General features: G+C 43.2%; 1 protein-coding gene and 1 pseudogene across 3 annotated transcripts in view; one reads left to right on the top strand and one right to left on the bottom strand.

The window, feature by feature from the left end:
- LOC114901884 (GTPase IMAP family member 5-like) overlaps positions 1 to 12143 on the top strand; it is a 162300-nt gene that overhangs the window by 47156 nt on the left and 103001 nt on the right. The window lies entirely within an intron of this gene.
- Positions 6857 to 7730, bottom strand: LOC114901888 (annotated as a pseudogene).

Genomic DNA, 12143 nt, shown 5'->3' with positions numbered 1-12143 from the left:
TGAGTCTGAGGGTCACAAAGAGTAGAGCAGAGGCACTAGCTTTTCTGGAAAGGCCATTCTAGACTCTGCCCAGGCTGCTCCTTAGAGAGTGTGGCAACCGATGTACACACACACACACACACACACACACACACACACCACACACACCACACACACACCACTACTGTGGTGCTCAGCCCCCAGTCTGTTCCCAGCCTCTTCTGCTGTCAGGTCTTACCCTTTCTAAGGATTAGCACCTCTGTGGAGGAATTTGCTTCAGAGGTTAGTTTATTCTGGACACTGGGCCATGATTTCCTTTTCCTAGAGATGGAGGACATTTCAGGCAGCAGGTAGACTGTAAAGCTAGGGTGGTTAGAGATGGTTGCAAGGTCCCCTTTCCTATAAATGTGACCCGCTGGCGGTGAGACACACTCACACAATGACAGGAACTTGAATTCCTACCTGGAGAACTATACTGGGGTTAACAAAGGGGAGTGTATTAACTCCAAAAGCCCTTGTTCTACTGCATTAAGATATATAAGGGTTTTTTCTAGACTTTCCCTAAAATCGTCTCCGCCTCTTCCTACTAATACATTAGATCTTCCCTCTCTGAGTGTCACCACAGTACTCATTATACCGGTGAGTGGCTTTAGGACTTTCCCATCAGCTCAGCATTGCTGGTTTTCCCCGTGAACCCCCTCAGTGTTGGACTTTCCCATTTTCACCTCAGGACTTGTGCCTCCTGTTAATACACAAGTAGAGTGAAAAGAACATGGGTTGAGGTCAGAAGATGAAGACTGTGGGCATCAGGCTGCCACTGTGGTTTATGGGCAAGACTCATAAGGCCTCTGAGCATCATTTGTTTATGGTTAAAATTAGGGTTGTGGCCAATGATCTAAGGCCTGTGACATTAGAGCTCCCCAACCCTTCTGACCATATCCAGTGAGCCTGACACCCCCGCTCACCCAGGAGCACGCTCCCCAGCTCACAAACCCATCAAAGCTGACTCGATCCTCAGAGAGCCGGTCAGAATGCGGTTGTCACTCTGCAGGGCTGGTTCAGAGACAAGCGATCCTTGAACAGGTGGGCATAGTTTGGTACATGTTCACCATCAGTTGTCCATGCTAGGAGTTAGTGAAGGAATCTGTCAGCCACGTTTCTGGGTGATATCGCTTACTGGCACTTCGGGCAATAACTGTTCCTTTGGTATGTGTTTGTTTTTATTCTTGTCCTTGTTTAACCATTTAAAAATGTTAACAGTCCTTTCCATTTCTCACTTGAGCCTCATGAGATAACACAGTGCAAAAATGGGTAAATGTCACCAGAAGACCAGACAACAGAATCCTTCGTAGCCAGGTGGGGCTATGGGGTGCAATTTTCCCCATTCATCACCTCACCGCTCACCCTTCAAGCCTGCACGTCAAGCTTGACTGGAGGGGGCAATGCCTTCATAAGGTCTCCTGAGGGTCACGTGAGCGAGACGGCTCTCCTATCACTCGGAACAGAGATCCGAACCTGACCTTCTCGTGTGCACTCACTTCTCTCAGGCCCGTTGTTTTCTCCCCCTGACACCCGTGCTCCGTTCCCTACAACCATGTATCTTGTATTAGTAGATATTTCACATGTGCTGAACCAGGGGTTTGTGGAGTCATAATTAATGAAACCCTAAGCAAGGGATTCCTAAGAGTTAAAAATGTAAGCACTGGAGCATATTTGCAGAAGAGTTACTTTTGAGGGTGAAGGGGGCAGATCAAAGAGTTTGGCTCTCAAATCCTGCATTAATCCTATATTGTCTTAATGCTATAGATGACTTACTGCTAGACTGAAATCAGAATTATCAACTATAAAATGAGAAACATATTAGCATTCATTTACATTACTCTCTTACGCAAGACCTAACCTCGTTTTACACATGGTTAAAATCATCAAACTTTACAAGGTCTCTGTTCAGCTGTAACCTTCTCTTGCTGATGGTACCCTCTTCCATTTTTGAACACCTTATTTAGATTCTCCTTTTGGTGGAGAAATCCTGAAATATGAGCCCTTTCGTCTGTTTTCTGCTTTACACATCAACAGCCCGCAAATTTCTTCAGATCCGCCTCCTCGCCAAGTATCCTCTTCTGGAAACTCTTATTCAGTTCCTTCATTATTTTCTGTATAGTTATTTTATACACTTTAAAAATATTCTTTGCTACACTCCCCTGAATACTCCAAATTGTCAATACCATCCAAGACCTAGTCCCTGAATTGGCCATGTCTTTCTATGTGTTGTCGGCTCAAGTCAAACCGTTGGCAGTATTATTTCCTGTCGGATCTGGACTTCTGATAATAAAGTCTGGGTTAAAGGGGCTTATTTTTGATGAAAGCTTTTTTGCGTCATTGGTTCGTCTTCCGTGTTAGCTCACAGAAAATGTCCAGGTTAATATACAGTGAAAATATCCTATTTTTAACACCTCCAGTCTGTTCTTCTAAATTTATTTTTGGAAGAGTTATCATTTAAGAATTTTTAAAATAATTATTCAGCTGGTTTTAGCGCAGGATGCTAGCTTGTCAATATCACTTTGGTTCCTGGCTATAATGTCTTGTTGCAAATATTATTTAGAATACTCGTTGTTTTCTGGAGAATGAAGGAGAACATATGTAAAAGAGAAGCCTGGACTAGACATCGACTCCATAACCAACTGTTGACCTTAATACATCATTCGAACCTCAGGTTCCTAATATATATATATATATTTTTTTGCGGTACGCGGGCCTCTCACTGCTGTGGCCTCTCCCGTTGCGGGGCACAGGCTCCGGACGCGCAGGCTCAGCGGCCATGGCTCACGGGCCCAGCCGCTCCGCGGCACATGGGATCTTCCCGGACCGGGGCACGAACCCGTGTCCCCTGCATCGGCAGGCGGACTCTCAACCACTGCGCCACCAGGGAAGCCCCAGGTTCCTAATATTTTAACAGAAATTGTAAAATCTGATTGGACCGCAACACAGGGATCTTGGAAGAACGATTAAAACAGTGGAGATAAGAGAATTTTCAAAAATATAAATTGCTTTATGGAGAAGGATAACTAGAAAAGTGGTAAAGGTGATGATGGTGGCACTGTTGATACTGATATAAAACTGCTGATATTCTTTGCCTTCATCACCGTCTTCTGCAACATGGTAACCTGGGGATTCCAAAGCCTGGAGAAACAATCCAAATTAGAAGAAATTTTTAGGAAATAGATAGAATACTACTGACCATGGAATGGGACATTGAAGAATGTGTTCCATGGCTTGTGAGAACTCCCATACCTTGGCTTGTGACCAGGAACAGCTGTGGGAGAACTCTCTAGAACACCTGGCTTATCTTTTCATCCTCCTTTCTGCACTTCTGTTCCTGATGCCAACACCTCACCTCCCAATCTTCACCCCTGAAAACCCAGAGCTCACAAGCTCTCTTTTGGTGTCCTGGTTCCCAAAGAGAGAGGGCGTGGAAACCATTGTTAGGGCACCTGAGGTAGCCTTCCTAGAACGAGATGGCTCTGGAAGAGAGAGGGAGCCTGGTCTGGAGGTCCTGAGGCTTTGATCAGAGCAACTTGGATGTTGAGGCTAAGAACGGACCTTAATACATTATTCGAACCTCAGTTCAGGAAGTCCTGGGGACCTGGCGCCGTGAGAGGAGAGGAGGCCCGGGGGACTGTGTGGCGGGCAAGGGTTCCTGGTTAGACTGTAAGGTGGGAGGGATGGGGCGTGGGTGCAGTGGGGGCAGCCCAGAGAACAGGATCCACGCTCAAGACCAGCATTTCTCACCTTACAATATTTTGCCCGTGGCTACTCTTGGTGGGCAAGTTTATATCTCATAAGGGACATTGAGGCCATGGTGTCAACACAAAACAGTCCGCATGAGCAAGGTGCTTCCTGCAGTAGTCAGTGTAAAGTCATGCCTCTGCTCAGAGACAGGACTGGCTCTGTCCATGCCACCCTATCCCTCCCCTTTCCATTTCATCCCATTTTATCGCATTCCTTCATACAGCTCTTCACCAGGCACCTTCTGTGTGTTCAGCTCTGTGCAGTGGTGTTCGTAAGAGAAGACCTCAGTCTAGGGAGGCGGATGAGTCTCATCCACAGGACATAAATACAGGATAAAATAAAGCGACAATACATGTAAGGACCCAGAATGCATGGAACCGATCTCAAGGGCTAGGGGAGGAGAACAGCAGGAAGCTGGCCTGTGTTACAGCGGACGGGCGGGTGAGGTGAAAAGGTAGCTGAGAGCTCTTCAGGGAGCAGGGCCCTGCTGGCGGCTCTGAGAATCTCAGACTTGAATCCCCCTTCCCTTCCTTTCTGCACATCACCCTGCCCTGGCCCTGCAGGAGGGGCCGAAGGGAAAGCACCCCGGTTAGAACAGCTGTGAAGTTCAAGTCAGTGTTGTGTGAATAAACCAGGGCCTCCACCCCTTCCCACTCTGCGTATATCCTTGAACTACATCTAGGTCTTCTTCTAATTTATAAAATTCTCACTGAAATTTTAAAGGTACATCTGAATTCAAGGAATTCATGTTTTATCAGAAATCAGAGCAGAGTAGTTTGTAATTCCCCTAATGAATGAAACTATTTTGAGAACTGAATAACAATGAAACAATCAAAACTTTTGGACTAAGCTACAGCAGTATTTAGAGGGAAATTCATAATCTTAAATATGTATACTTGAAAATAAAAAGCAAAAGAATTAAAAAGGAGAGCAGAGTAAAACCAAAGAACACAGAAGAAAGGAGATAATAAAGAAAGGAACAGAAATTATTGAAATATAAAAGAGCACAAATGAGCATATCAAAATTTAAAAACTAAAGCTGATTCTTTGAATGACTAATAAAGTTCTGCTAATATGGATCAAAATCAAAAAAAGAGTGAACACAATAAAAATACTAAGCATTAAAAAGAAGATTGTAACTATATATTCAAAGGAGATTTTAAAAATTTTAAGAGAATTCCATGAATAAATTTATGCCAATAAATTTGAAAATATAGATGAATGGATAATAAAAAAAGATAGATAAATAAACTATAGAATTTCAGGTAACAAAGAAAATAATGGTGGGCTTCCCTGGTGGCGCAGTGGTTGAGAATCTGCCTGCCAATGCAGGGGACACGGGTTCGAGTCCTGGTCTGGGAAGATCCCACATGCCGCGGAGCAACTGGGCCCGTGAGCCACAATTACTGAGCCTGCGTGTCTGGAGCCTGTGCTCCACAGAGAACAAGAGAGGCAGCGATAGTGGGAGGCCCGTGCATGGCGATGAAGAGTGGACCCCGCTTGCCACAACTAGAGATAGCCCTTGCACAGAAACGAAGACCCAACACAGCCATAAATTAATTAATTAATTAATTAAAAAAAGAAAGAAAATAATGACATTATTAATCCCATGGGAAGAAATACTTTCTTGCTATTTCCCAAACTGTATCCTTTAAATATTTGATTCCTTTAAAATGTTTTAGGAATATAGGCCACTGTAAACAAGACCAATGTGTTAAGAAACATACCAGAGACTATGCATCCATATTCAACAATTACTTTATTTTAACAAGGTTTTGTGTTGTTTTGTCAGATTATTACCAACACTCAAATCTGCCCCCTTTGAGCTAAGGCATGCGATCTAACCCTCCTTCCCCTTCTCACAATACATCTGGAACTCTTCTGGTAGCACGCACCTTAGAGTGAGGGAGGCCAAAAGAGAATTAGTCTGTTTATTTTATGGCTACCTCTTACAGCTTTACCATTGACCCTAATCACCAGACTGGGGCATTTTTGAAACCTAAAATTCATTCCCAGGTCAAGCTGTGACCCCAGAAAACAGTCAAAAGTTTTACTGCAGGCACACCACAGGCTTGGCGTGACAACACATCCTACACAGGTATATTTTACTGGTCAGATCTGAGAGCCCCTGATGCCTGTGGCTGGACCTTGGGATGGAGGTGGCAGCTGCTCAGATCGGACCAGGTAGAGAGGGATCCAGGAGACAAATTCCCTCATCTAGTTCTCTAGCTCCCACAGATCCTCTGCTGGCCGCCCCACTGGTGGGGCCTGAGAGACAGACAGAGAACAATGGAGCCCAGTGATGTGGTCCCCGGCCAAAGAAGGACCGAAAAGGGAAGACAGTGGATCTGCAGGGGGAACTGGAACATTTCTGACACAGAGCTATTTGAATTTATAGGCAGGAGAATTTTAAGTTGGCACCTAGAAAAGGAAAGCAGAGAAAAATAGGAGACTTGGGCAATTGTTTTTTGAAATGGGCCTTTGGAATTATTGTTTATTGGAGGACATTACAAATGTTATTATTTGTCTCTTTGTTCATTTGTTGAATGAACAATATACTGAAATAGATCAAAGGATCTATAGTAAAAAGTAAGTCTCCTCCCACTCTGATCCCCAGAATCTGAAATTCTTTCCCCAGCGGCAAGTGCAGTGGCCAGTATTTAAAGACATATTTTCTATATATGCATAAACAAACATACATCTTGTAATAGTTATCCACTGCTGTGTAACAAATTACCCCAAAACTTAGTGGCTTGAAACAACAAACATTTATCAACTCGTCTCTCGGAAACCAGAGAACAATGCCGCTGGGGTAACTGGATAATTTACTGACAGTTACGAAATGCTCACAAGGGGACCGTGTAATGTGCTTCACAGGTAGTGTCAACACTCAATACAGGATGCATTTCGGCCTTCAAATTCCTTCCATTTGAGTCTTAAAACCATGCCCACTGAACAAGGGCTCAAACTTAGCAATTTTGTAATTTCTTAAATTTCTTGGTGTTTGTGGGGAGGCGCAGGCATGGAGAGTGCTTGGAAGTGAGCTGGAGAGATGCTTCACTAACCATAGTAAATTGTGAAAAAATAGCTACTTCCTGAACAAATGAAATATTTTTAAAAGCAAATTCATATCTCCATCATGTTTATGGCTAAAAGTATTGTTTTGGGCCTCCTCCCTAACATTTCTTACTTTTTCTTCGTATTCCATCTTTAGTAATTTAATTTCTCTCTCTTTTTCCTGCATGCCTGAGCACATTCCTCTTCCACTTTTTGGATTTCTAATTCTGATCAGTGTAGATTTTCTTCAAGAATTCCTCCCGCTTTCTCAGCTTTTCCTCTGTGTCCTTGTATATGGCGTCGGAAAAGTAAGCCCCCTGGTTGTTCTGCACCATCTTCTCTATCAGCTCCACCAGCTCCCGCACCTGAGCTTCCTTCTCAGCCCGGTATGTACTCCTGTTACTGAAGGTACAGCAGCGGTCTCCACACTCCTCGAGGATGCTTCGCAAACGTATGTCCGCACCCCGCAGAAAGTCGCTTAGGCTGTGGTCCTCCAATTCCTCTTTGCGAGTGAACAAGATGATCATGTGCTTCATGGCTGGTTCCCCAAACACAGCCTTGATCAACGCCACGGTTTTCTGTCTTCCTCCGTGAAGCGGCCCAGCTGCACGACCAAGATGATGGCGTGAGGTCCCGGGCAGGAGGCGAGGACACAGCGGCTGATTTCCATGCAGCTGGTGCTCAGGCTCTCCTTGGTGTCGAAGAGCCCTGGGGTGTCAACACCGAGAAGGTCTCTCCCTTTGCATTTCCCGGATGCTTCCTGACAAGTTTTGGTAACAGCTTTGGCAGAAATCCTAGAGTCGAACACTTTTTCCCCCGAAGATGGTGTTTGCTGTCACACTTTTCCCACTTCCCGTCTTCCCGACAAGCAGGATCCTCAGAGCATTGTCTTGGGCATCAGCCATGTCCACATCAGAGGCTGTGGATTGTAGGCAACTCAGCTACGGATCACAAAGGAACGAAAAAATGTATTTAGATAAAGCTGAAACCATTCCCAACCCTTCTTTATTTCTTATTCTCCTGTGTATATAAATCATTCCAACTTTTCTAAATCAGGTGAACTTGTATTTTACGTAGGATACTCTCCCTGATATCTTCTACTTACTATTCTAATTCCCATCACATTTCCCTCTTGTGTTGCTGTGATGAAAGCAGCATTTGCTATGTTAAAATCTGGGTTGTTTTTAAACTGTTTTTTTCCATTTAACAAAATAATATACATTTTGTTGTAGAGCAGGTCCAAGTTTGTTTAAGATATCGAATCTGAGGAATCCCAGTGGAAGCCGTTAGCACCCTATCCTATGCAAGAATGCTCATTAAAAATCACTAACAGGGACTTCCCTGGTGGTCCAGTTGTTAAGAATCCGCCTTCCAATGCAGGGGACACAGGTTCGATCCCCGTCTGGGAACTAAGATCCCACATGCCGAGGGGCAACTAAGCCTGCGTGCCACAACTACTGATCCCATGTGCTCTCCACAACTAGAGAGAAGTCCGCATGCCGCAGCAAAGATCCCTTGCGCCACAATGAAGGCCCGATGCAGCCAAAAATAAAACGAATAAATAAATAAATATTTTTTTAAAAAAAGCACTAACAACCTGGACACAAACAGAAAGAAAGTGTGGATGGAGGAGACAGCAAAACAGTCCCACTGCAGGGACTCTCGGCACGGAAGGAAAACAACACTTTGGTGAGACATGTGAAAACTGTCCTGAAATTTGTGTATGCCACACAGAGCTAAATTAATCTGATTTTCTTACACTGCACAGAGAATGGAAGATAAATTTGATGTTCTTCTTCTAAAAATACTCTAATATTTACAAACAATAATGGGTCCCTTATGATCTATAGTAACATAAAGTGTTTCAAGTGGGTTGATGGTTATCTGGCTTGATATTTTAGACGATAATCCTGCATCGGCTGAGAAAATAGATTGGCTAATGTCTTAAATTTTAAATTACGTACATCTATTGTAGGTAAATAGAGCTTATAAATATTGACTCCATTAGAGACATAAAGTTGAAGTAGACCAGTGATCATGGAAGAATGGACAGAGAAAGCAGTCAAAGTGCTCCCCGCAAAACATTATCAAGTCCCAGGTGGCTTCACAGCAGAATTCTATTAAACCTGCAGCGATCAGAGAATCCCAATTTTACTTAAATTATCCCAGAATATAGGGAAGTAAGGTAAACCTTCAAATTCTTTCTAAGTAAATGTAACTTTGAGCTGCAATCTCACAAAGATTCTACCAAAAACTACAGATGAATCACATTTATGAATATCAATACAAAATCCTAAAAAAATATTAGCAAAAACAGAATCTGACACATTTTTAAAAGGGTTACAGTATAACCAAGTGGGATTTACTCTAGGAAACTAGAGAGAGGGAGGGTGTTCATTAAGAGGAAAATTATTAACATAACTCACCAATAGCCATTCTCAGTAAAAACATTCTGTAAAATATGAATTGACACATACTTTCTTATCTATTTCTCTACTCATCCTGAAAGCCAGCAACTTACAGTGGGGAAATACTTTCTCACTAAAACTAAAACCATCTTCAACTCACTTTCTCATGGTATTTGAGAAATTAATCAATGCAAAGAGAAGAAGTAATTATAGGAATGAGAATTAGAAAAAGAACAACAGGGAAGGCCAGATAGTACACGATATTGTAAAGCCCCTTAGAGTATTGGTGCATGAATAGAAAGACCAGTGGGAAAATCAGAAAATCTAGAGAAACACTCATTGGCATAGGGAAATTTAGTATGTAACAAAGGCAACATCCCATATCAGGGGAGAGCAGATGGACTTTATAATGAGCAGTATTGAAATAACTGAATACTCTTTTGAAAAAGTGTTAAAATTGGATTCATTCCTCATACCAACCCAAGAAGTATTCCAAATGCATCAGATATTTGTTAAAATATTAAACTATGAACTATTAGAAGAAAACAGAAAAATTCTTTCAAAACCCGAGAGTGAGGAAAACTTTTCTAAATTGAACTCAAAATACAGATGCATATCTGCTCTGTAAACACGTTCATAGCAATCAGGTTTTTCAATGATCATATTTATCAGCTAGAAATAATTAACTAAGGCAAATTAAATCATTATCAAAAATGATAAGAGTTGTACCTGCGTATCCAATATATTGAGTGCAACTTAGAATTATTTTTAATGTATTGCATTAGAAGGGAGTAATAAGGCCTTAGGACTCCAAGTACAGGTTAATTTGTAACCATTTTCTCTTTTCACTTCAAGCTTTGTCACTGGACTAATATATTTGGTTCCTTATTATGTTTTCATTACTCAGCGATTTCACAATTACCAGGAAAATAAGTTAATTCTTTGTAGGTTTTTTTTTAAATTTATTTTATTTTGTTTATTTATTTTTGGTTGCGTTGGGTCTTCGTTGCTGTGTGTGGGCTCTCTCTAGTTGCGGCGAGCGGGGGCTACTCTTCGCTGTGGTGCGCAGGCCTCTCATTGTGGCGGCCTCTCCTGTTGCGGAGCACGGGCTCTAGGGTGGATGGGCTTCAGTAATTGTAGCTCATGGGCTTAGTTGTTCCACGGCATGTGGGATCTTCCCAGACCAGGGCTCGAACCTGTGTCTCCTGCATTGGCAGGAGGATTCTTAACCACTGCGCCACCAGGGAAGCCCCAATTCTTTGTAGTTTTAAACAACAACAAACTAGAGATGCAATATGGAATCCAATTGATAAATTTGACTTCCAGATTCCAGTTACATGTCAGGAGCTTGGAAGTCACTACTCCATCCTAAGAATAAGTGAAAAGTTGAACAGACTGAAAAAGCAACTCTTCTTAAATCCTTAAGAGATCCTTTGAGGACACAGGGCAAACTGCTGCCCCCAAGACTGGAGAACAGACAGGCAAATGCAGGGAGTCCTGGCTTTGCAGAGCCCAGACTCACCATGGGCAGCAGTGCTGGGCAGGAAGCCCTGAACTGTGATTGACGAATTACTCGATGGTCAGCCTGGAGTTAAAACTCTACGGGGACCCAGTCATGGGGGGCGTCACCACACTTTTGTGAGTTTCACTTCTAAGAGCTCCACCAGGTTCTCACAGTAAATATCGGGGGGAAAAATCCCCTGTGGCTTCCTGCAGGGGGAGGGGCAAAGGAACCATTTTGAAATAGAGCAGAGCATCTTGTTCTTCTCAACAAGGCCTGCCCTCAGGGGAAACCAGTTAACCAGAGCCTAACCTGCAGGGGTTTTATCAGAGCCTAACTAACCTGGAGGAAGAAAACTCTACAACTACAGTCAGCGCTAAGCCTTTCATGTAGGAAAAGGGAAATACCCACCTCCAGACCACTGGAACCCTACTGTCCCACCTAAGTGGGGAGAAAAAAACTGAAAAACACTTGTGAGGTCCACAGTCCAGAGGCAAAGTCTCACTAGAACTGAGATATAATCATAGGACTATAGAATACTTCTCCTCCCCCACCCCGTCACCCCATTACTAAAGGCTTCTTTACAGCAGTTCTTTTTCATGTCCAGCTCACAAGAAAAATTACAAGGTGTACTGAAGAGCAAAAAACATAATTTGAAGAGACAGAGCAAGCATCAGAACCAGACGTGGTAGGTGTCGACGGAACAAAGATGCACAGCCTAAACGTTGAGAATTCTGTTTCGTTTGAGGAATTACTGAGGACTATAGCTGGGGAGACAGCCTCTCAGATAGTTCTGAGGGACTGTTCCAAAGAGGTAGTGGAGGAGCCTGGAGATACAGGAGTTTTTGTTGAAAACAAAACAAATATGTAGTCAAACATCAAAAGGTTATTGCTAGTCACACAAAAACCAGACATCTCAAGTTAGTGATGTAGTGCTATTCTATGTCTGGGAAGATGCAAGAGTCTGGGCTCACTGAAACCATTCCTTTGATATGCATCTTAGCTATCTAGGACAAGTATCCTGCTTTCCTCTGTTCTGAATTCCCCTCAGGGCCCACTGTCCAAGGGCTGCAATGCTGATGGCTTGATGGGCAACATTCATGTTTATAGAAATGGCAGGCAAGATTGTTTTGTCCACACAGAAATCTTGGTATTATTAAACCAGGAATTTAAAACAACTAAGATGAATATGCACGGACTCTAATGTAAGAACAGATGAGCCATGTAAGCAGAGACATGGAAATCCTAAGAAAGAACCAAAAGTAAATGCTTGAGATCAAAAGCGATGTAACAGGGCTTCCCTGGTGGCGCAGTGGTTGAGGGTCTACCTGCAGATGCAGGGGACACGGGTTCGTGCCCCGGTCCGGGAAGATCCCACATGCTGCGGGGCGGCTGGGCCCGTGAGCCAT

Source organism: Monodon monoceros, unplaced genomic scaffold, assembly GCF_005190385.1.
Source record: "Monodon monoceros isolate NGI ecotype Baffin Bay Population unplaced genomic scaffold, NGI_Narwhal_1 Super_Scaffold_2, whole genome shotgun sequence".
Classification (NCBI taxonomy): Eukaryota; Metazoa; Chordata; class Mammalia; order Artiodactyla; family Monodontidae; genus Monodon; species Monodon monoceros.
This window is presented reverse-complemented; position numbering and strand designations above follow the sequence as displayed.